Raw genomic sequence first — 21840 nt, forward strand, 5'->3', positions numbered from 1 at the left:
CCATTGCCCACCACCACTCCCTACCTGCTCCCCCTGTGGTAACCCAGCCTGCACTTTACCAGCCAACCAAACAAAACAAAGCACTTGCTGCCCAGCCCCGGTTCCTTTCTGCTTCCTCTGAACCATGTTCCTGTCCCTGCCAGCCCCTGGATATCCTGTAAATTTCTGTGGAGCTGAATGCTTCCTTCTGGGGTTCTGAACTGCTGCATCTTCCTCTCTGCAGTAAGCTTTTATCAAACCACCCATTGCCACCCAACTTCAGTCACTCAGTGATCCCAGCCTCACCTTCCAATTACTGGGGAATTATTTCTGTGTGGCTGCTGATGTATGTACGTGATCCTGTCACCTGTGAGTCTCAGCATTATTTGCCTGGCTTCCCTCGTGAGAGCATAAATTCCTTGACAACAAAGACTGATGCATTCTATTTATTTTGTTTGCCCTCCTCTTGCCCACACTGGCTTCCGCACACAGCAAGTGTTCAGATCCACAGGGATTCCTGCAGCTTCTCTTAAAACACACTAGGTGGGCTCCATCCTGCCTAAGAGAAGAGCTGTCTAAGGCCTGGGACAGGGCTGAGATTCAAGGTCAAGGAACAGAGAAGCACAAAATAAAGAGGCAAAGAGAGATGCTGGCTGACACGTGCTCCTCAAGTCCTGATGCTTCACAAATCAGCCCAGATGTCCTTGCTTTCAAGAGCTTCCTTGGGAGCTGGGGATTTAGCTCAGTGGCGCCACACCTGCCTGGCAAGTACAAGGTCCTGAGTTCGATTTTCAGTTCTGTAAAAAAAAAGGGGGGGCTTCTTTGGGACACTCTTTCTAGGTCACAAACCTCTCTGCTGGGCAGTCTGCCACAGAACCAGGGCCAATATTCAAAACAGGTGATAGCCAGTTGAGCACAAGCTCAACACAAAACAGACTGTCCAAAGGGCTACATCAGGTTCCTGGAAGTTCCCCCTAAACTAGGCAATGCCTTTTGTTCTTGCTCTGAGCAGACAGTGAGAGTACTGAGTGCAGTCACTGAGGGGCTCAGGGCACAGTTGTGGAAGGTAGCTCACACCTAAACAACTTCCCAACTTCCCAGACTCCAAGTGTCAGCTCTAAACAGACCCTGTGCTTCCTGGAAAACACCCGTGATGCTGTACCCATTCAAGGCCTGTCTACCCCAAAAGACTCAGGTCCTTGGAGCATGGACTATATCTTTTATCTTAGCAACCCCAGAGCCAAGAGAGGTGCTGGGGATTCTAAAAAGCCCTCCATAAATGCAGCGGAATCATCAGCTTCACCTGGTCAAGAGCACTTAACTGCTATAGGAGGACATGCCCACACCTGCAAAGGGAGACAAGTTCGCATGGAACAGCAAAGGGACATGTAGAAAAGGCTAACCAGCCCTCTCAACCCCTGGAGACCGAACCTCCACATAGGGGAGCAGAAACCACAAGGTGAAGGCAGGACCCCTTGTCTCCAGCTCCAATATCTGGGAAACTCAGTGTTAGCCCCCAGCTCTACAGTATGCCCCGGCTCCAGGACAGTAACAGCAGGGTGGGGGGTTTGCACAAAGATGCACAGGATATGGCACAGTAGACTCCATCACCAGCTTCTCCTGCAGCAGGCAGGACAGCATGGCCACCACTTCTAGAACAGAAAGTGTGATGTGACAGTGAATATAGAAAAACGCAAACCCTAGAGGCTGGAGAGGAGAGTTTGAGCCAGATCACCTGAGAATAGGAATTTCAGGTCACACTCCAATCAGCTCTCATCTCCCGTTAGTGGGAGAAGGAAGCAGCACAGGAGCAAAGGAGACCTGGACCTCTACTCACTCACTTATAAAGAACTCACTGTCTAGGATTAGAGGTTCCATTTGTCCCAGCCATCCCTCCGTTGGGTATCTTTCCAAAAGAATTAAAAGAATCATACTACAGTGATATATGCACACCCATGTTTATAGCGGCACAGTTTGTAATAGCTAAAACCTGGAAACAGCCCATCTGCCCATCTGGAAACTCGATAAAGAAGATGTGGTTTCTCTACAAAATGGAATACTACTCAGCCATAAAGAATGAGAAAGTAGATTCATTCATAGTTAAATAGGTACATTTTGAGGATATACTTCTTAGTGAAATAAATAAGGCACACATATGCAAATACTGAATAATATCTCTGGTGTGAAAAACTAAAATAGTCCTCAAGATCCTAATGGGACACTTAGCAAATAGGAAGAAAAGGACCAAAGGTGTAAGGACACTGAGAAGGATATGGAAGGGGGAACAAGGGAAAAGGAAAAAAGTATGAGAAAGTGTAAAAATGGAATTAAAGTGTTTGAAGTGGGGAGGGGAGGGAAGGGTGAAGGGAGGGTGGGGACAATGCGAAAAAATGAGAACCAAGACCTGTCATGTAAAGGTACAAGATCCCAGTAATGAATGTCACTGCACTGTCTACCTAGAATGTACCAATAAATTCAATTTTTAAAAAAAAGAACTCACTGTGTGCTGGTTGCCTCAGCCTGGGGTCTGCTCTTCCTGGAGAGTTTTCTCCTCTTGCATCTCCAGGTCCTTCCCCATAAGGTGCCCATAGTCAGCACTTTATCAATGGGATGAAGTGTCTGCCCTAGGTCCAAACTTCCATGAGAGGCTAAGATGCTGGGACAGGAGTCCTGCTCATATCCTAGCTACTCAGCTGACACCTTCACAACACAGCTGGCACAGCATCATCCTCCTTTTCCTGGCAAATGAACTCTGGCCTTACTCATTGCTGTCTTGCTAATGGCTACTGGACCAGTTTCAAACCATACAGAACCCGTCTGACTCCTCCTTGGAATCACAGTATTATTAATTTAGGGCTAACAAAAGCATCACTGACCAAGCCCCCCCCCACATATCTGGACCTTATAGTCAGCTGGATCCACCCTGATCAGACTCAGGCCTCGATACCCTACCCCCAACAGGATACATTGGAATGGAAACCCAGCTGCACTCCGGGGACAAGCCCAACAGCTGAGCCTGCCTGTCTATAGCTCGCCTCCTTTCCCATACAGCAGGCACTGGGAATTCGGAACACCTGATGCCTGCCCTGTGGGTGTGAATACCCTACCACCCATGGAACCATGGTCGCACACCACCCACAGAGTGCGTGAGGGTGTAGTGGGGCTGCTCAAATCACACCAACCCTACCAGGTGTTAATTTGAGAATGCAAAGCCAAGCCAGCAGCACAGGACTTGCCTGTGAATTCCCTGCAGAAATCTGCAAGGAAATAACTGTCATAAGACTATAGGGAAGCCGAGTGGGCCCAAACCTGAAATTTCTGGCATGCAGATGCTGCTGTGGCATAGAGGTCACTGTGCAGAAAAGTCACAGTGCTAATGACCCCTGAGGAACACCCTCCTGATTCATGCCATCTGGACACAGGGTGGTGTCAGCCATACTGCCCAGGGAGAGAGGCCGCTGAATCTCTGCAACTCTCTATTCCCTCCTTTTTTGTGTAAAAAGCTGTTTTGTTAAAAACAAAAAAAAATCTGAAGATCATCCTTTTAAGAGACTGCACTCCTAAAAGGGGGCAAAACCAAGACTTAAGTATGCCTGTCTAGGGTGAAGGGAGAGCAGGGACAAGGGGAAAAAGTGAGAGCCAAGACCTGTCATGTAGAGGTACAAGATCCCAGTAATGAACGTAACTGCACTGTATACACCTAAAATGTACCAATAAACTCAATGAGGAAAAAAAGAAAAAGTATGCATGTCTACCTGCACTGGAAGAGGGCCGGGGTGCAGAGACCAGCACCCCAAAACACTCATATGCGGGTTTTCCCCAACTGACGCCTACAGCCCAAATCACGTCTGCCTGCTGCTGCAGGTCATCACCTAATGAACCTCACCCTGGGCAGTAGGCAGAGCACCTGTCCCCCTCTGCCAGCCAGCACCTCAGTCCAAATGCACCCCATTCCACACCTCCACACTCCACAGACTTTCCTTCCTGCCTCTCCGCGCAGGCATCACCTCAGTGTTAGAGGAGAAGCAGCTCCTTCCTGGCCCAGCCAGAGGAGCTGCATGGTCAGAAATCATAGCTGGAGGCCACTGACAGAATGCCCTGTTCTCTAAAGCAGAAACCTCAGAGAACCCAAAGACTGAGGCACTGTTTCCAAAAGCATCCCATGCTTGGGAAGTGATGAGGCTGAGGGTGGCATTTTGGCCAAGATTCATCTATGCTTATATTTAAGTCGTGACCAGCTAAGCCCCGAACTACTCTTGCTCAGAATCCCCTAGGAGCCATCTCACATTCTCGAGTCCAGCCCCCTCCTCACTATGACCTTTGCTACTGGGGACAATGCTTTTCCTAGAGCAGGGATGCTGCTGAGGACGGCATCCATACTTGTGTCTCCAGGAGTCTGGCTTTGGCATAAAGGTGAATCCCAGGCTACAATGGGAAACCAGCGATGCTTAGAAAATAACAAGCAAAGAGCTAACAGGTATGTGTGATTAGGCAGGGGCTGGGGAAACACTGAGAACTTTTTGGTGCAGAAACTCCATGGGGCCCCTCTACTGTCCCTGGCACCTTCCAACCACTTTACCACCCAGTGGGCAGGACCTGAATCCTTCTTTCTGAAAGCTTTCTGGTCCTTAACCAGGACAGACAAACGCAGGCCGTTAGTCTACACCACTTCCCAGAGTTCCTTCTTGGGGCTACTTGGCACACACCTTTTTTGGCCACCTATCCTGGTGGCCACTTCACCACTTAGATTCCCTGGGATCACGTCCTAGATGCCTAGGGTTTGTCCTTGAAGATCCTTCTCAGGTCTCTTCTAGGGAGTCCCAAACCAACACATCTTTTCACTTACCAGCCGCTAGACACAGGAACCCATGGAAGCCTTCCCAGCTGTGTCTTCTGCCACATAACTCGGACCCCAATAATCCACTTAAAAGAATGGAGAATTACACTGTTCAAGTCAGACTCTGTGTTTACCTCTATTATCTCATTTTGATCCCATAACCACCCTAACAAGTAGATTTCGTCATTCTTCACAAATGAAGCCTCAGAGAAGCTGCTTAATCTTTTCAATCGACACACAACTGCAAACTCCCCTTCCTCGGATTCTGATGCTGCAGTTGCTCTGAAAATCCCAACCATTTACAGCCTTTGGGCAACCCGGTCTTATCGCCATTCTTTGCACTGTCCCTTCACTCCAACAGGCCACTCTCTCTCCTAATTTCTTCCTACTAAAAAAAATGCCCTTCCTGTTTCAAAGTTCTTGAGATGATCAAACCAGCCACTAAGGAAAGCTACCATAAACCGTAACACACAGAGTGCAGGGGAGACCTGGCATTTGATCATTTCCATATGTCCTTCCAGAAGCCTGGTGCTGGCGGTGCTCCCAGGTCCACAGCCACCCCATGACAGCCTGGGCTTTTGCAGAACTTGGCGTTGGAGTTCTCTGTGGGTATACCTTACCTCCCTTCAGGAAGGCCCTTTTCTCTGCACCCTGCTTGCACCATAGGAAGTGCTAGAAAAGTTCTTTCTGAATGAACTGATCAATAGCAGTCAGGTGTGAAGATGGGAGCCTGCACAGTCTGGTACCATCACTCCATGCATCCAAAGCTGCAGGGAAGAGAAGCCAGGCAGCCATCACTGAATAAATAGCCACCTGCTACCTGCTGGGCACAGACCCTGCTGCACACATTCATCACATGTCACCTCTCAGCAGGGCATGGCGGGCTGGGTACCACTTTGATGGTACATGGGGAGAAAGTAAGGGAGCACAATGGAGAAGAGTCTGTGACATTGAGAGTAATCATTAAAGTCTGGGTCACATCCCCAATCACCCCATCCTTCCAACAGTGGAAATAAGAACTCTCAGCAGTGCAAAGAAGGAAACCACCCAGAGCCCATGCTTGGTATCCACAAAAAGCCATTCTCCTCCTTCTGCTGAGCTTAGCATGTGGTTCCAAGCATGCTGGGAAGACAGCAGGTCTCAATTCAGATTCCGAGATGCATTTCAGCTCCACCTTGGTGCTTCCATGTCGCAGTGGGGTGAGAAATAGGGGCAGACCCCACTAGCACAATGGGACCACAAGGACAATGGCAAGACACACCCATTCTTAGACCCTCATATGCCACTGGACCTCTGGACCTTCTAGCAAGTAACTGTACCAACTCCTGTGAGGATGGGCGGGAGGGGTGGTCCAAGAAGCTAGCATGGCAGTGATGCTTCTGTGGAATCACTAATTATCTGATCTGCCACCAATTCCTTCCCAGGATGCTTGTTACAGACATGAACTCTGCCCTAGTCACACTAGGGACACCCAAAGCCAGCCAGCCAGCACTCTCTACTTTCTGAGTATGGGAAGCTGATTGAGCCACCTACAGCCTTGTGAACAAGGGCTATCCTAAGTCTCTGAGCCACTGGCCACAGGTTCGGCCCTCTTGGTGCCCTTTAACCCCTACTAATTTCCCCAGGCTTTCAAAAAAAATAAGGTGGCAAATGTGACCAGCTGTGATGGGTCCAGGAGAGGTGGACACAGGAAGAGGCACAGGCTGAACAGAGGATTCCCACAGCCTTAACTTCCATAGCTGAGCCTGCCAGAGTTCCGCCCCCATGTGTGCACAGGGCAAACAACTACAGATCTGGAAGGCACTCTGTGAGCACACAGCTGCAAGAAGGGGTGCACTGCTGCCTGCCCCATCCTCAAAGGTCTGCTTGGCCCCCTTTGTAGCCCTTTCTACAGGGCTGATAGAGATCATCTTGGAAGACACTTGTGAAAACTCTCCAGAAACCCTTCAGCCTTTGGGGCTGGGCCTGACACATCTGCATTCTCTCCCACATTCTCCCTCACCTGCCACACAACAGCAGCAGCAGCAATCTGTCCCTATATCAGCCGCCCTTCTGCCCCTGGCCAAGGCCTCTGCTCACTTCTGCTGGTTCCTATGCCCAGGACACTCTCCCTCCACATACACACACCTCTCCCCCTGGCCAACTACATCAAGCTTAAGGGAAATGTGCTTTGCAGAGACATTTTTTCAGGCTGCTAGGACTACGCTAGACCCCCGGGTCCACATTATCTCTGGACTCCGTGTTCCTCCTTAATAGTCAATGTAACTGAATTTGATGTTATGACCTTTCTCCACTGAGTCAACCAGTGCTGCTTCCTCAGCACCAGGACAGACACTCAAGAGTTTTTGTCAAGTTGCTTGACCATGCAGAATGGGCTTATGGGAAAGTGACTATGGTGCTGTGGCATCAGGTCCCTTCAGGGAGCCCCATGCACCTGCACTTCATGGCAAGCTGAGTGTCCAAGAGCAGGTTGGTGGAGCTGTCCTCTACTCCAGAGCCAAGCAGTATGATGGAGCTACCCACAACCATGCCCTCTTGCCCCAACCTTCCGACTTTCTGCCCACAGGCAACTGCACCCCTTACTACATCAGTCTTAGCTAAACTCCTAGTTTCTTCCCAGATGTCTGCTTCAGCATCTCTGAAGAGCTTAAGATGAAAGACATACAGCTGTCCATGTGAAGCTGTCCTGTTAGTGCTGTGGCCTACTCCAGCTACAAGCATTCAGGGAGCAAAGCGGCATGTTAGGGGGCAAGTACATTCTGCTCCAGAGCAGGATACCCAACAGTCCTTTGTCTCTCAGAGATTGGCACCAGCTATCCAAAAGCACATAGAGTAGGCCACTCTTAGGAGCAAAAGATGACCCTCCCACCCCCAGCAAGACTTTGCCTGGCAAGCCATTGCCCCTCTGAATTCCTGGCACAGCTGGCAGCATCAACACAGCCTGAACACATGGGGCCGGAGCACCTGGGTCTGGGAAATGGAAGAGATGGCATTGCCTTTGAAATAACTACTCCTTTAGACGCAGGTCATCATATTCCATTTTAACTTGAACAGCAGCTAACCTCATGATAACCTCAGAAACTGCCTACTATGCTTGGGACCCAAAAGCATAACATGGATATGTTAGCTTTTCTGTTGCAGGAACACAACACCCAACAACCACAACTTAAAGGAGGGGAGGTTTAATTTGGCTCATAATTTCAGGAGATTCAGTCCATGGTCAGCGGGATCCAAAGCAGAAACATCATAGCAGATCAGAGCTGCTTAGTTCATGGCAGCTAGGAAGCAGAATAGGAGAACAGCACCAGAGAGGAAAGGATGAGGGATCAGATACACACCCAAGATCACGCCTCAGACACACACAGAGGTGTGCACCACCAATCCCCTGGGCAGTTTCCAGCTAATCCAGCTGACACAATCAAGCTTATCCACCATAGTGGGCAAGGCTTCTTTGTACCAATACCAACCTGTGCCCTGGCAGTGGAATCTGCTGCAGCCCTCCACCTGCAACAGCCACAGCAGCCCTCCAGCAGGCCTGAATCAATCCCAAGGAAACAGCTATGTCAGAAATAGAAGCTACATCTTCCAAAAAGCCCATCTTCAGGCCTCCCAAACACTGGTACTCCATGTGGGCCCAGAAAGGTTTCCATCTCTCAACGAGCACACATGGTCTCCCACATCTGGGCTCCTACCTACTCTCTACCACCTTTGTGTGTTCCATGTTAGCTGGAAAAGGAAGGTAAACTGACACCCCACGGAAGGAAAGTAAAACAGAGTGAATAGAAAAGGACATGTTCATAGTGAGCACACAATCTGACATTTGGGTGATGTCCACATTGTTGTGTCTCAGACTGCAACAGGTGTGCAGCCCACCTGGCTTCTGGTGCAAGCACAGATTCTAACCCTGTAGGTCCAGGGCAGGGCCCAGGCGATGCTGAGGCTACCCGTCCCCAGAACATATTCTGAGTAGCAAGAACATACACATGATGGCTGGCACAGAGTAGATGCTATCACACATTTGCTAAGTTGAAGGAAAAGGCAGGAGGAGCTGGGTTTGATAACAAAGCTCGTTAATAACAAGAAAGTAAGAAGGAGAAGCAGTCAATTAAACCAATGCTTCCCAATGCTAGCTGAGTATTAAAGTCATCTAGGGAGAGTATCTAAAATGCCAGTAACAGAAGTCCATCTTCATAGACTGCAGTTCCATTTTCCAGGGCTGATGTACAGCTTGGATGTTTGTGTTTTTGTAAAACTTTCTCAGGGGATCCTAACACACCGCCATCCCAGGAGAGTCTTGTACTGCAAAACCTAGCATCACTGCTGCTGTGGATCAAGCACCGGGCCCTGAGCAAGATCAGGTCCTGCTCTCTGTGAACTTGAAGGCCAACATGGAAAACAAATCCACAAATGACTATAATGGAAAAAGTACTGCAAAGCATATATCTGTAACATATATCTATACTTTTTCAGGAGGACAACCTAACCAACCCATGGGAAACGGAAGAAAAAAAGTCAGCGACTGAGAGCTCATGATATGTGGATCTTAAGGGATGAATAGGAGTTGTCTAGGCAGAGAAGGAAAGCAGCTATCCCCAACATCTCTTCTTCCACATTATAGTGGTCCCTCCCTTACCACAGCTTTGATTTCTGCAGTTTCTCTTACTTATAATGAACTGCGGGCCCAAAATATTAAGTGGAAAATTCCAGAAATAAACAGCTCTTAAGTTTTAAATTACAACATCCTGTGCTATTCTGTTCCATCCCACTCGGGATGTGAATCATTTATCTGTCCAGTGCATCACAGCGCAGATGCTCCACATCCACATCCGTTGGGCACTTCATAGCTGTCTAGTTTATCAGATCCACCGCTGCAGTATCACAGAAATCATCCTTATGCAGCAGCCTAACACTACGTCACGATGCCACCTCACTTCACCCCTCACATAGGCACTGTCTCGTCCCACAGCGTCACCAGAGGGGCGATGACAATACAATATTTTAAGAGAGAAAGAGACCACATTCATATAACTTTTATTGTAGTATATTGTTATACTTGCTCTATTTTATCATTAGTTATGTTAGCCTCTTATTGTGCCTACTTTATAAATTAAACTTTACCATAGGTATGTAAGTACAGGACAAAAACCCAGTATATATGAGGTTTGATACTATGGATGGTTTCAGATATCCTTGGGGAAGTGGGGTGCATCCACTATGGATAAGAGGAGGCTCCTGGATTGACAATGGAGATATGACGTCCGGCCATTGATCCTGCATTTCAGACAGTCACCTCCTGCTAGCACAGGTTGGTGACCAAGGTGTAGGACAAGCTGACTCCAATCTCCAGCACACGTGCTCTGTGACTGGCTGGGGCCAGTGGGAACACTGCCCGGAAGCAGCCAGCAGCTGTTATCAGTCAGAGCCAGGGAGCGAAATGAAGCCCACACCCTGTACTTGGTGGAGGAAATTTGATGGAGAAACTAGTGACATGTTGGAGTTGCTGAAAGCCAAAGGGAACCATAGCACAACAAAGAGATTAGCAACAGCAGGAAGCCCACAGGCTGAGGGACAAAAGGAGGAGGTAGGATCAGAGCGGTCTGGCAGGAGCTGCAAACAGCAGGAGCCACCTAGCAGAAGCTGTGACTACTAAGAGATATAGCCATTGCTAAAGATATAAAGATGATGCCCACAGCTAGGCAGGGAGCTGTTCTCTCCCTTCCTCCTGCCCAGGCCAGCTTCAATGGCCAGCCTCCCATTGGCCAAACCCAGCCAGAAGCCAGTTGACAAAGAAGCCTGGGAGATGTAGTTCCAAGGATCAGGCTTGCAGGGCAGGGAATACTTACAGGCCACTCACAGATTCCCTGAGTTTCTGCCAAAAGCCTTCTGAGCATTCCTCTCATCTCTTCCCCTGCATGTAAGACTCTATCTTGGCCTAGAGCCAAGCTTACCATCCAAGGTAGTGCGGATACAGTCCACGAGGGATCTGGGAGGCCACCAGGCAGGTCCCCTTCAGCTGCAACCCCTTCCTTTTATCCCCATGATGCTACACAAATGAAAATTTCTCTGTGTACAGAGAACATCTGTGAGGCACAAATGTTTGGGATGCACTACTCTAAGAAAAAGTTAAGCAAGAGGGGTTGAAGGGAGCGCAGTCTGTAGAGGGGAGTTTCTCCTCCTGGAACAGAGAGGAGCTATCAGAGTGAGGCAGCCCCAGACTACCTGGGAGCAAAGGAGGGAAGCCACTCAGAGAGGAAGCAGAGGAACTGAGGCAGGAAACGGTGACCTTATCTGTCTTCCTCATGGAACCTTGAACACAGAAGAGATTTTTCAAAATAAAACCCAAAATCGAGCTGGCCTCAGGTTTTGCTTACCTCTGATGTCCTGTGTCTAAGCAGGGTCCCCCTGCAGCTCCCAGTGTTCCTTCTTGCCTGGACACCAGGATGGTTGGAACTGATCAAATCAACCAGAAAGAAATCTCATCCAGGTGGCACCACTGAAGACAATGCTACTCCCTGGACCTAGCTGGAGCTGAGACTCAGCCCTAGCTTTACTTAGAAATTCCCCAGAGATGATCTCTACCAAGTCCAAATTGATGGAGGAAGCTCGCCCTGCCCTCATCCAGCCAGCACCCTGAAATTCTCTGATTCACTCATTTGTAAAGGGATCAAAAAGGCTTGTCCTGTGACTGCAGCCAAATACAATGACTACCATATCTAGGACCAAAAAGTGAGGACCTGGGACACCTGCTATCCTCCACCTTGGCAGCTTCAGGACAGCATACCAGTAGGGGAAGGGACGGATGCCCTTCCCATGACCCAGAGCAGTCTGGGGTCCCATCTAGAGCCCCTCAACTCAGTATTTTTGATCAATTGCTTTTTTATGCAATGCTCATTTTGTTAAAAATATTTTATCAGAAATTTTTTTTCTAAATTAAGCATGGTGGCACACACCTATAATACCAACACTCTAGGAGGCTGAGGCAGGAGGACTGCAAGTTTGAGCCTAGCATGACAATTTAGTGACTTAACACAACCCTGTCTCAAAATTTAAAAGGGCAGCAGTGTAGCTCAATGTGAAGGCCTTAGGTTCAGTCCACAGAATCACGAAAAAAATTACTGGGGCAAGATTCACCTAGCATAAATTAACCACTTTAACGTGTGTAATTTAGTGACATTTGATATATTCACGATGTCATCACTGCTTCTCGGCCTTTTGGCTAAGATGAAGTGCATTCACAATGTCATGCAAACACAAATTTTATCTAGCTCCTAAAAATGTTCATCGCCCAAAAATGAAGCCCTGTACCCACTAAGCATCGCTTCTCAGTCCTCCCTCCACCCAGCCCCTGGACATTATGGGTTTGCCTATGGTGCATAGTTCACATAAATGGAATCATATAATACATGCCATTTGTGTTTAGCTTTTTGTCACTCATAGTACTTCTGAGGTTCATCCACCTGATACCTCATATCAGAATTTCATTCCTTTTATGGTTTAATATTCCACTGGGAAAATGCTGTGCACCGTATGTTGATTCATTCTTCAGATGATGAAGACATAGATTGGTTCCACCCTTGGACTCTTACTGCAAATCATGTTGTGTTGCCACAAGCATTGATGTTTATGTTTGTCTTGAATGTAGATTTTTAATTTGAGGTACATATCCAGGAGTTCTGTTCATTTTTAGAGTATTTGAGGGAAAATAAAATACTGGCATAATAGAAAATTGAGGATATAAGTAAAATAGAGCATTAAAAGAGAACAAAGGAGTATATGCTAACAGAACAGATGACCTAATTCTCACCATCAGGCATTTAACACACTCATGGGTTTCCTGGCAGCTAAAGTGAAAAGGGAAACAGATTGCATTACTCCAAGTCATGCATAGAGATAAACATTTTTTCCCCTGCCATTAAATGCAGAAGGGCATCTGTAACATGGATCCTTGTATCAAAGATTAAATGTGACAGTGTGGGAAATGTATTCTTTATATTTCTGCAAGAGACAGAAATGTTCTTCAAATCAGTGGTGGTTTTTTTTTCTCTCTTTTTAATCAACTCTATATGGATTGTGAACACATTTAAGCTGTAATTCAATAAAGTCAATTTTGTAGGCTACAACTAAGAAAATATGGTCCAGATACATTGCTTTCTAAATACTTAATTTCATACATGAATCAAATGTGAAGAATCCCAAAGAAATAGCCATTGAGGTAACCACTAACAGTCTCCAGCAGTTCACATTTCCAGCAGGCCTCTGAGTTTTTTAACAAAGCCCGATGAATACGAGCCAATGAAATGGCAAGACTTTAATTTAGACATGAAATGTGCAAGATGGCTGAGGCAGGAGGATTGCAAGTTTGAGCCCCGCCTGGGCAATTTAAGTGACTCAACGAAACCTTGTCTCAAAATAAGAAAAAAAAAAAGTCTGGGGATGCAGCTGAGTGTGAAGGCCCTGGGTTCAATCCCAATATTGATAAAAAAGAAAGAAAGAAAAGATGCTGCTCCACCGTGGACGTTTACAAGTCACCTCCATGTTGGTGACCCTGGTTCGTACCTGACAGCACTGTCACTGGGACCTGCCCGGCTGCAGGTCCTTATGTCCTTCGTTCTCCTGGCTCCTTCACTCACCACCACCTGGCTCCATATGAGCTGTGGCGGTTGCTGATCACAGACCTGCAGGACCCCAGAGCCAGCGCTATGTCCCACATCTGCAGCTGTCACGGGTCGAGGGAGAATTCTCAGACCAGCTGAGAACTGTGACTGCAGGGTCACTCAGGGCTCCTGCCCCAGTTGGGACCAACTATACCCTCACCCTTTACTGAGCAGAAGTGGCTCTGAAAAGCCAGCCACAACCAGGTGCCCTAGACCTGCTTTCTGCAGCTGTCCGCCCTCCCCTATCCCCCCCAAAAAGGCCTCCCCCTAAGGCACATCCCTTGCTGCCACCCAGGACAGGGATGGCACTGCTTGGGAGAGTTCTGTCAACCCCCTTAGAGGAGCCCAGGTCATCTCCAATCCACATCCTCCTTCCCCTGCGGAAGCCGAAGACCAAGATCTCCCCCTCTCAGGAGGCCTCTTCTCACTCTGCTTTGCTGGGCTGACTCTAGAGCAGCCCCGGTCCCACTGATCCGAGTCTACAAATCACTTCAGGATAAGAACTATGTTTAGTGGTGACCCCAAATTACCAGGGAGTGAGGTGACCTCAGCAATGCAGGGTTTGAGGTTAACAAGACTGACAGAAACTCTTAGGACCTGTGAGTCCATGAAAACCTGCTTAACATCACTAATCATCAGGGAAATGCAAACTGAAGGCTCAGTATCACCCATATCCTTAGTATGGCCATTCTCATGAAAGACACAGTAACAAACATTGGTGAGGACGCGGAGCCACTGGAAGCTTTGTGCACAGTAGCTGGGAAGATATAATAGTACAAATGCTGTGGAAAACAGCATGAGAGTTCTTCCAAAAATTAAAAATAGATTTAGTGTATGATCCACCAAAGCCTCTTCTGGGTACATATCTAAAAGAATCAAAAGCAGGCATGGTCTCAAGGAGATACTTGCACACCCACGTTCGTAGCAGCAATAGTCACCATAGTCAGAAGGTGCGAGCAACCTGCATGTCCATCAGAGGACAAGGCAGCCAATCCATACACGGAATGGGATATCATTCAGCCTTAAAAAGGAATGGACTTCTGGCACAGACGGTAACATAGATGAACTTTGAGGACACTGTGATAATGAAATGTCAGTTGTGAAAAGACAAATACTGTATAATTCCATGCAGATGAGGCACCTAGAGTGGTCACAGTCACGGAGACACAAAGAAGAAAGGTGGCTGCCAGGGATGGGGGGTCATCAATGTATACAGCTTTGTAATTCACCATTCACTTTTGCAAGATAGAAAGAGTTCTGGAGACAACAATTAAAATAAATGTTACTGCGATATAAGTTAAAATTGGGTAGGATGGCATTTAAAGACTCATGTTCATACTCCAGGCTACCACAGGGCCACCGTCCTGGAAGATGGGGATGTCAGCTCTTCCTAAATGTCTCCAAGGGCCCCAGGATACCTCTGACCCCCAAGCTGAGCCCAGATGTGCTACAAGGAGCCAGGTATGTTGCACAGCATCCCTGCACAACACACGGTGGCATCTGCCGTTAGTGGAAACCTGGGCACTGTGAACATCTCTGTGCAGCCTCTACAGAAAATACAGGGAAAAGAAACTCAATGGCCAGGATGCTGGCAGAGAAGGCCCGGGCAATGGGGCCAGCAGACCTGGATTTCAGCCCTGTCTTGGACACTCCCTAGCTTTGTGACCTGGCACAACTTATTAGATCTCTGAGTTCAGAGCCCTCCTCTGTCCACTGGGATGACAGTGCTCTCCAACCAAGTTGTTCTGGGAGGTGAGAGCAGGCTTGGGAGGAGTGGGCACAGAAAAGGCCTCAGTGAGTGGGGCAAGGAGGGAGAGGAGGAGTCTGAGTTTTAGCCACCACAATCTGCCAGGGCTCACGGACCTGCTGACTGCAGAGCCTGCGATCCTGGAAGGTATCATGCCCAGGCACACGTGACTGTGCTGCCTATGCCCCCTGTACCTGCTCCAGACCTTCCCCAGCCTCAGAACCTGGACCTGTTTCCCTGGTGCCACATTAAACCAGTGGGAAGCGGGGCTGTGGTGTGTCCAGGGCTCCCCTGGCCTTCACCCATATCCAAACCCACCTCTTTGTATACCCAGCCTGTGCCCACCGAGACCTCCCTCCACTCCAGCAGTAAAGACTATCTGCACCAAGAAGACATGAGATCACCCACCTGGTCTCCCTCACAATGCAGCCAGGAGGACAGATACCATAGCAACAACCCTAGCAACAATGACAGCAGACAACCTCTTGGCCACAGAGCCATGGGAGCTTTGTCAACAATGACGAACCCCATTTGGAGGAAGAGCTTCTGGGGCCAGGGCACCCACAATGCATAGGATGGCATCTGCCCATGCACAGGGGGAGCCCATTAGCCAAGTCCAGTGTTCCACTTCAACATCAAAGCAAAACAACCAATGGAAAAGGACAGGAGAGCTTTGAAATCCCTTTGATACTGAAGCCAATTAAGTTTAACGCCCTGCAGCCAGCCGTGGCAGTCCAGGTACAACTGTGCTGTCTGCTTGCTGACTGACAGTCACCAACCTCCAGCTGCAGAGGCCAAGAGAAGCCACAGCCAGCAGCTGAACCGCTGCTACTGTGGAGGTCCCAGAGCCCTTGCCACCCACTGAGGTGAGGCTTTCAAGGGAGAAGCCTGCCTCCTGGCTGTGCGGAGCATCAGCAAGGGAGCCAGGCAGGAGCCTAGAGGACAGGGTCATCCCTGCCTCCTTCATACTACTCCACAAACTCTGGAAGCTGTCACTCTCTCAAACAAGGTTGACCCCCAAGCCCAGGCCTCTTACCAGTCCAGCTCCGGGGGTCTCCACCTGCCCAGCTGTGGGGAACATTTCCAAAGCAGTGCATTCCAGTGGCAAACTGAAGCTCCTGGAGTGGGTGACTTCTCCAGGCGTGCAGGGTGGTTAAGGTCAAATTCAAAACCAGGAGAACACTGGAGGTGGTGCCCCACACACACAGCCTTTTTGAGAGCCACGGCGTGGGCTGAGCACATCACCTCAGACCCTGTTCTCCACACCATGTTAAGGGGTAGGGTTTTCCCCGCAGTGCCCACAACCTCCAGAATGACCTGCTCAAGATCACACAGCTGCCAATGCAAAGAGTGCACCAAGCCCAGGTATGCCCTCACCTCCCCCACCTTGCTCTGTCCAGCCCCACTGAAAATGTAGTCTTTTGGTTACACAGAGAGAGGAGCTCCAAATGCCTGCAGAAAATTCCCAAGTAAATCAGACTACAGTTTAATAAGCTTGGGTTTAGAAGAAGATATAATCAGAGGAGCAAAATACAATAAGATAAAATAAATGAAAGGAAAGAAAGGAAAAGAAATATCAGCTGCAGAAATGATAGTCAGCACCATGGCTCTGGGCCACATCCAGGACACTGTAAAATCTCCCTATGGAAATGAACAGCTTAAGCATTTAGGGCCTAACGTCAGGGGATCCCTGTAGCTGGGGGTCCTACTGGAAGCAGAGGGGAGACGGCCCACAAGAAAAATCACAACAGTGGTGCACGCTGTGATCCCAGCTCCTTAGGAGGTTGAGGCAGGAGAACCCATAGTTCCTGGACACCCTGGGCAACTTAGTGAGACCCTATCTCAAAATAAAATATAAAAAGGGCTGGATGTACCTCAGTGATAGTGTGCTTGCCTAACATGTGCCAGGCCTAGGGTTTAATCCCAAATACTACAAAGAAGAAAGAAAATTTATACATGAAATCCCAGATTCTCCCATACAGAGACCTCAAAGACTACCAAGCCAGAGACCCAGTGGTTTCTGCTGCAGAAAAATGCTATAGGAGAGGAGGTACAGATTCAGGTTCAAATCCGGGCTTTGCCACTTAGTGGCTATGTGACCCTGGGCAAGCCACTTAGCTTTGCTAGACTTTGGATCTGAGTAACCAGAAGAGCAACCGGAGCATGAGTTATTGAGGATGAAGAGTGGCCAGGGGGAGAAGGGCCCCAACTCTGACATGGGACACTTTCAACAAACTCTCTTTGGGATTTTTTTTTTACACATGTAGAGATTCCATTGCTGGTGGATTTCATGTAGATTCATTTTGATTACTCTTTCCCTGGATAGAAAGTCACACAAACTCATAGTGGAAAACTTGGGCGGGGGCGTTGAAAATATACAAAGAAAATTAAGTCACTAGCTATCACACTTCCCAGATAAAACCAGGTACTTCCACCCGTCTTCATTCTTGGTGAGGTGTGGATGGGTGGACAAATTTAAATCCCAACTTGTCTTTGCTGAATTTTTTAATCTTAAGTATTTTCTGATGTCATTCTAAATTTGTAAGAAAAACTTGAGAGATTTTAAGCAGGTTACCAATGTAAATATTGGATGAATGCCAAGGGCATCCAGGTAGCCTGGTCTGGGTACAGTGCTCTCTTCTTCAATAGCCCACCACCCTCAAATACACCTTGGGGAGTCAGGACCAGGATGAGAAGCACTACATCTACCCCTTCCTCCCAGCCCCAGTGATGAGAGAGGGTCTTACTCAACAGCTCACAAGGGCCTGCCTAGATTACAACAAACTAATGACATGGCTGTGCAGACCGATTAAACTGCACAATAGAAAAATTACAGGGCTGTTTGATCTGACAATATGAGATTAATTTATCAATACAGCTTATGTGGCACTGGAGAGATAACAGCTCAAAAAAAAAAATAAGCATTTCTTACAGACCTCTCTTGCAACTGGGATCTCTTGGCCTCAGAGGCCTCCAAAGCAGGAATCATAAAGCAAACTTTCCAGGGGATGCAGGGCAGAGAGGTACAGAACAGCTGTCTGCTAAGCAACTAAAATTCATGTCTGAGCTCAGGTTCTCTGTAACACAGGAACAAGCAGGGACACAGGCACCCAACACAAACACCTGCACAAATCCACATACGCACACATACACATCCCTCCAATGCTTGCTCAGTGCTGAACCTGTCTCACAATCCATTCTCAAACCTCACAGCAAGGCTACAAGGCAAGTACTATTACTGTCCCCATTTTACTGATCAGGAAATGAAGGCAAAGAGAGGTGCTGCTGACAAGTAGTAGCCTAGGAGTTTTATGCTCTTAATGCTGAAACTGCCTTTTAATACTGCAACCATGTTATTTGGCACCTACAGTTCCTAGAGTGCACGCGCATGCTGTTTGGCACAGGACTCCAAATAGCCTCTGGGTGAATTCCACATCTTCCCTGTGGTAGGTGGGAAGCCAAGGCACAGGGAGCTCCAAGACCGGCCCGGGATGTTCAGGTTGAACTGCACCATCATCACAGACTGAAACAGCAGGATACTAGCACTTTGGCGTGATTGGCATCTGTAACCTATCATCAGAGTACCCACTCCTAGACTGTGGAGTATCAGGCACTATGCTAAGGACTGGGGAGTTCTCACAACCAGCCTAGGAGGTAAGTGCTACTATTAATAGCTGTCCTGATCTTGTTTCATGTTGCTATAACAGAATATCTTGCACTTGGGGATCTGTAATTTATTTCTCATGGTTCTGAAAGTCAGAAAGTCCAATATCAAGGTGTCAGCCTCAGACATGACCTTCTTGCTGTGTCATCCTGTGACAGAAGACAGAAAAGAAAGTGTATAACTGTGTGTAAGACAGAGAGAGAGAGATGGGGAGAGGAGCTCGGAGGGAGCCAAACTCAGCCTTCCGTAAGGAGCCCACTCAGAGACAACAAACCTACTCAGTGATGTTGAAGCCACTGCCTCAGTGATGGCATCCATATACTTACTAAGGCAGAGCAAACCTCTTATTGCACTGAGGATTAAGTTTTCAACCCAGGAACATAATCTAATCCCACTGAGCAACTGCAAATAAAGAAACTGAGGCCAGAGAGGTTTAGTGACTCAGTAAACACCCCACAGTCAGACAGTGGCCACTGAGATTCAAGGTTCCTAGAGGGCAGGTAGAATCCTTTGCGAGATGCTGGGCTGCCTCACTGAGCAGCTAGCAAGCTAAACCCATCAGCAGTGTGATGAGAGATGATAGAGGGTTAATCAGAAAGCAGGGGGAGAGGGGAGGGAGGCTGGCCAGAGGGTGATGGCTGCAGCAAGAAGTCACTTATCTCCCCCACCCTCCAGCCAGACCTGCAGGTGGGAGGGAGGGGGGCTATCTGAAAGCAGATGTCAGTTCCATCTGGGTCACCCCCAACACAAGGCCCCAGGACAGACAGTGACCTTCCCCAGAATCAGCCGAATGGAACGTCCTTGACCAGCTTGCCAGAGCAAAGCATCCCACCAAGGCCACCGGGAGGACTCAGTGGCTTGAGTCGCCAATCGTGAGCGCTCAGTGCTGGTCGCAGCTGTGGCCCCTGCTGCCTCACTGCTCCTGTCAGCCCCAGAGCGCCTCTCTGCCCACATGTTAGGAAGACAGGAGCAGCTGGCCGGCAGAAGACCACACGAGGGATGAGAGGGCAAAGACCCTGGTCCACAAGGGTGGGTAGGGGCTGAGATTCCCCCAGTGGGCAGATATCCCAGAGTAGGGCTTGGGCGTTCCCGGTGTGCCCAGAAGCAGAACTAGGATGGCCCAGTGTGTGGAGACAGCAATGAGGAATGATAAGAGGAAATGTGCCACTGTGGTCTTGGCCAGGGTGGGCAACCTCTCCAGGTTGCCATTTGCTTCCTCGTGTATAAAATGGGCATAAGGAAATTATTTCCCTCCTTAGGCCATGGGAGGGTTAAATGAGATGTTGCGCATTAAAATGAGACATTAGCACAAAGTAAGTCCTGGATTGGGGTGGCTGTTTCTGTTATTAACAGGGCAGGACAGCAGACAGGAAGCTATGGTACAGGTTAGGGAGTGGAGACAAAGGCAATGTTCCAAAGGCAGAAGACAGTGAGTCAAGGAATCTGGGACAGGGGACAAGTTGGGAGCAGCCAGATGACATCCACCCGTCCACTCTCTGGAACTGCAGAAATCACAGGACACACAGGTGGCCCCAGGCAATACCCACAAGACTGGGAGATTCCACTGTGGCCTGAGGCGGGGGACTGCTGTGGTCTGGCGCAGTGTGACATAGGATGCTCCTTGAAGAGCTGGTACTGACACTGGAAGACCACAGCCTGACTCACTCATCCCAAAGTGGGACTGAGTTGGAAGGCCCGTGTGAGGAACAGCCTGGAAAGGATGAGGTCCAAGTTCAGAACGGATTCTCCCTGCACCAGGCACCAAAGCTCAGAACGCTGAAATGATGGGGGGTGTAGGGCAAGGGCATGGTGAGAAGTCAGCCTGCTGAGTCTGAGCCCTCAACAGCAAGTAGTCAGGGTCTGGCACAGGACAGCAAGCCCAGCACCTATAGGCCCCCAAAATCTGCTCCCTAGGGCCTGAACAAGCTGGGTCTAAACTCTTCTCCACCTCCCAGCTGAGCAACTTCAATACATTATCCACAAATCTCAGAGCCTCAGCTTCCTCCTCTGCCCAGTATTAATTCTGACTTCAGGGAAACACTGTAACTACTCCTGAGATTATCTCTGCAAAGTCCTCAGCAAGTGCTGGAACATATGAAAACTTCAATCATCAGGAGTTATCACAACCTTCATCTGTATTGTCGTCCTGTCATTTGGCCTGTGATGCAGCTTCTTCAGCAAGAATGCACTGCCCACTGGGTGGCCGTGACGCCGAGGAGCCAAGTCTGATAAGTCTGGCCTGCCGCTGACCTTGAGGCATCCCTGTCTCATTAGGGAGGCAGCTACATAAATTATCCTGGCACCATGGAGGCGGGCAGGACAGCAGAGGTGTGAGTCCCCCACACTAGGAGCCAGGGAGGCGGCAGGGCTCTGCCTGGTGAGCTGGAGGATAAACAAACCCTTGGGAAGCGAGGTGTGGCCTGCAGCACTGCTTTGCAAAGCAGACTATATGGATCGTGTGCTTTTCTATTTGCCTATAATTATCTCCACTTTATTCTCCCGTAGTAGTTAGTGAGGTTCTTTTCTTTTAAATGCCAGCCAGTAACAAGAAGACTTAGGAACGCTGCTATTTGCTGCAGAGCTACAAATAGGGAAGCCTAGGGGCCAAAGGTGAAAAGTCTTACCCCAGGATGAAACCAAGGGGGCTGGGAAGACACCCAGTGGGTCTCTACCTCTGAACCTGGAGCTTCACTTTCCTACCTGCGTCAGTGTTACATGAGAGATGCCATTTCTGCACAAGATAGAAGGGAGGGAGGGAGGAAGAAAGGAAGGAAGGAAGTGAAAGGAAAGAAAGAAAGAGAGAGAGAGAGAAAGAAGGAAAGAAGGAAAAAGAAAAGAAAGAAAGAGGCATTAAACATTGGGTTTAAACAGATCTGGGTTCTCTGCTGAGCTGCAGAAGTACCTCCTCCCACATGCATTCTCTCTCTCCCTCTCTCTCTCTCTCTCTCTCTCTCTCTCT

At 48.7% G+C, this 21840-nt stretch overlaps 1 protein-coding gene and 1 long non-coding RNA gene across 9 annotated transcripts in view; one reads left to right on the plus strand and one right to left on the minus strand.

Moving 5' to 3' along the window:
• The window catches only part of Ntrk3 (neurotrophic receptor tyrosine kinase 3), a 356741-nt gene that overhangs the window by 305030 nt on the left and 29871 nt on the right, over positions 1 to 21840 (minus strand). The gene's annotated exons all lie outside the window — the stretch shown is intronic.
• Positions 15608 to 21840, plus strand: part of LOC104860046 — an 11146-nt gene continuing 4913 nt past the window's right edge. For 2 of the 4 annotated variants that reach the window (XR_779566.1, XR_779569.1), the window contains exons 1-3: positions 15608 to 16083; positions 16513 to 16582; positions 18588 to 18871. This is a non-coding gene — a long non-coding RNA (uncharacterized LOC104860046). The remainder of the gene's footprint in view (positions 16084 to 16512; positions 16583 to 18587; positions 18872 to 21840) is intronic. The other 2 variants (XR_779568.1, XR_779567.1) reach the window with 2 other exon arrangements.

Source organism: Fukomys damarensis, unplaced genomic scaffold (assembly GCF_012274545.1).
Source record: "Fukomys damarensis isolate Sample0158 unplaced genomic scaffold, DMR_v1.0_HiC HiC_scaffold_7, whole genome shotgun sequence".
NCBI lineage: Eukaryota > Metazoa > Chordata > Mammalia > Rodentia > Bathyergidae > Fukomys > Fukomys damarensis.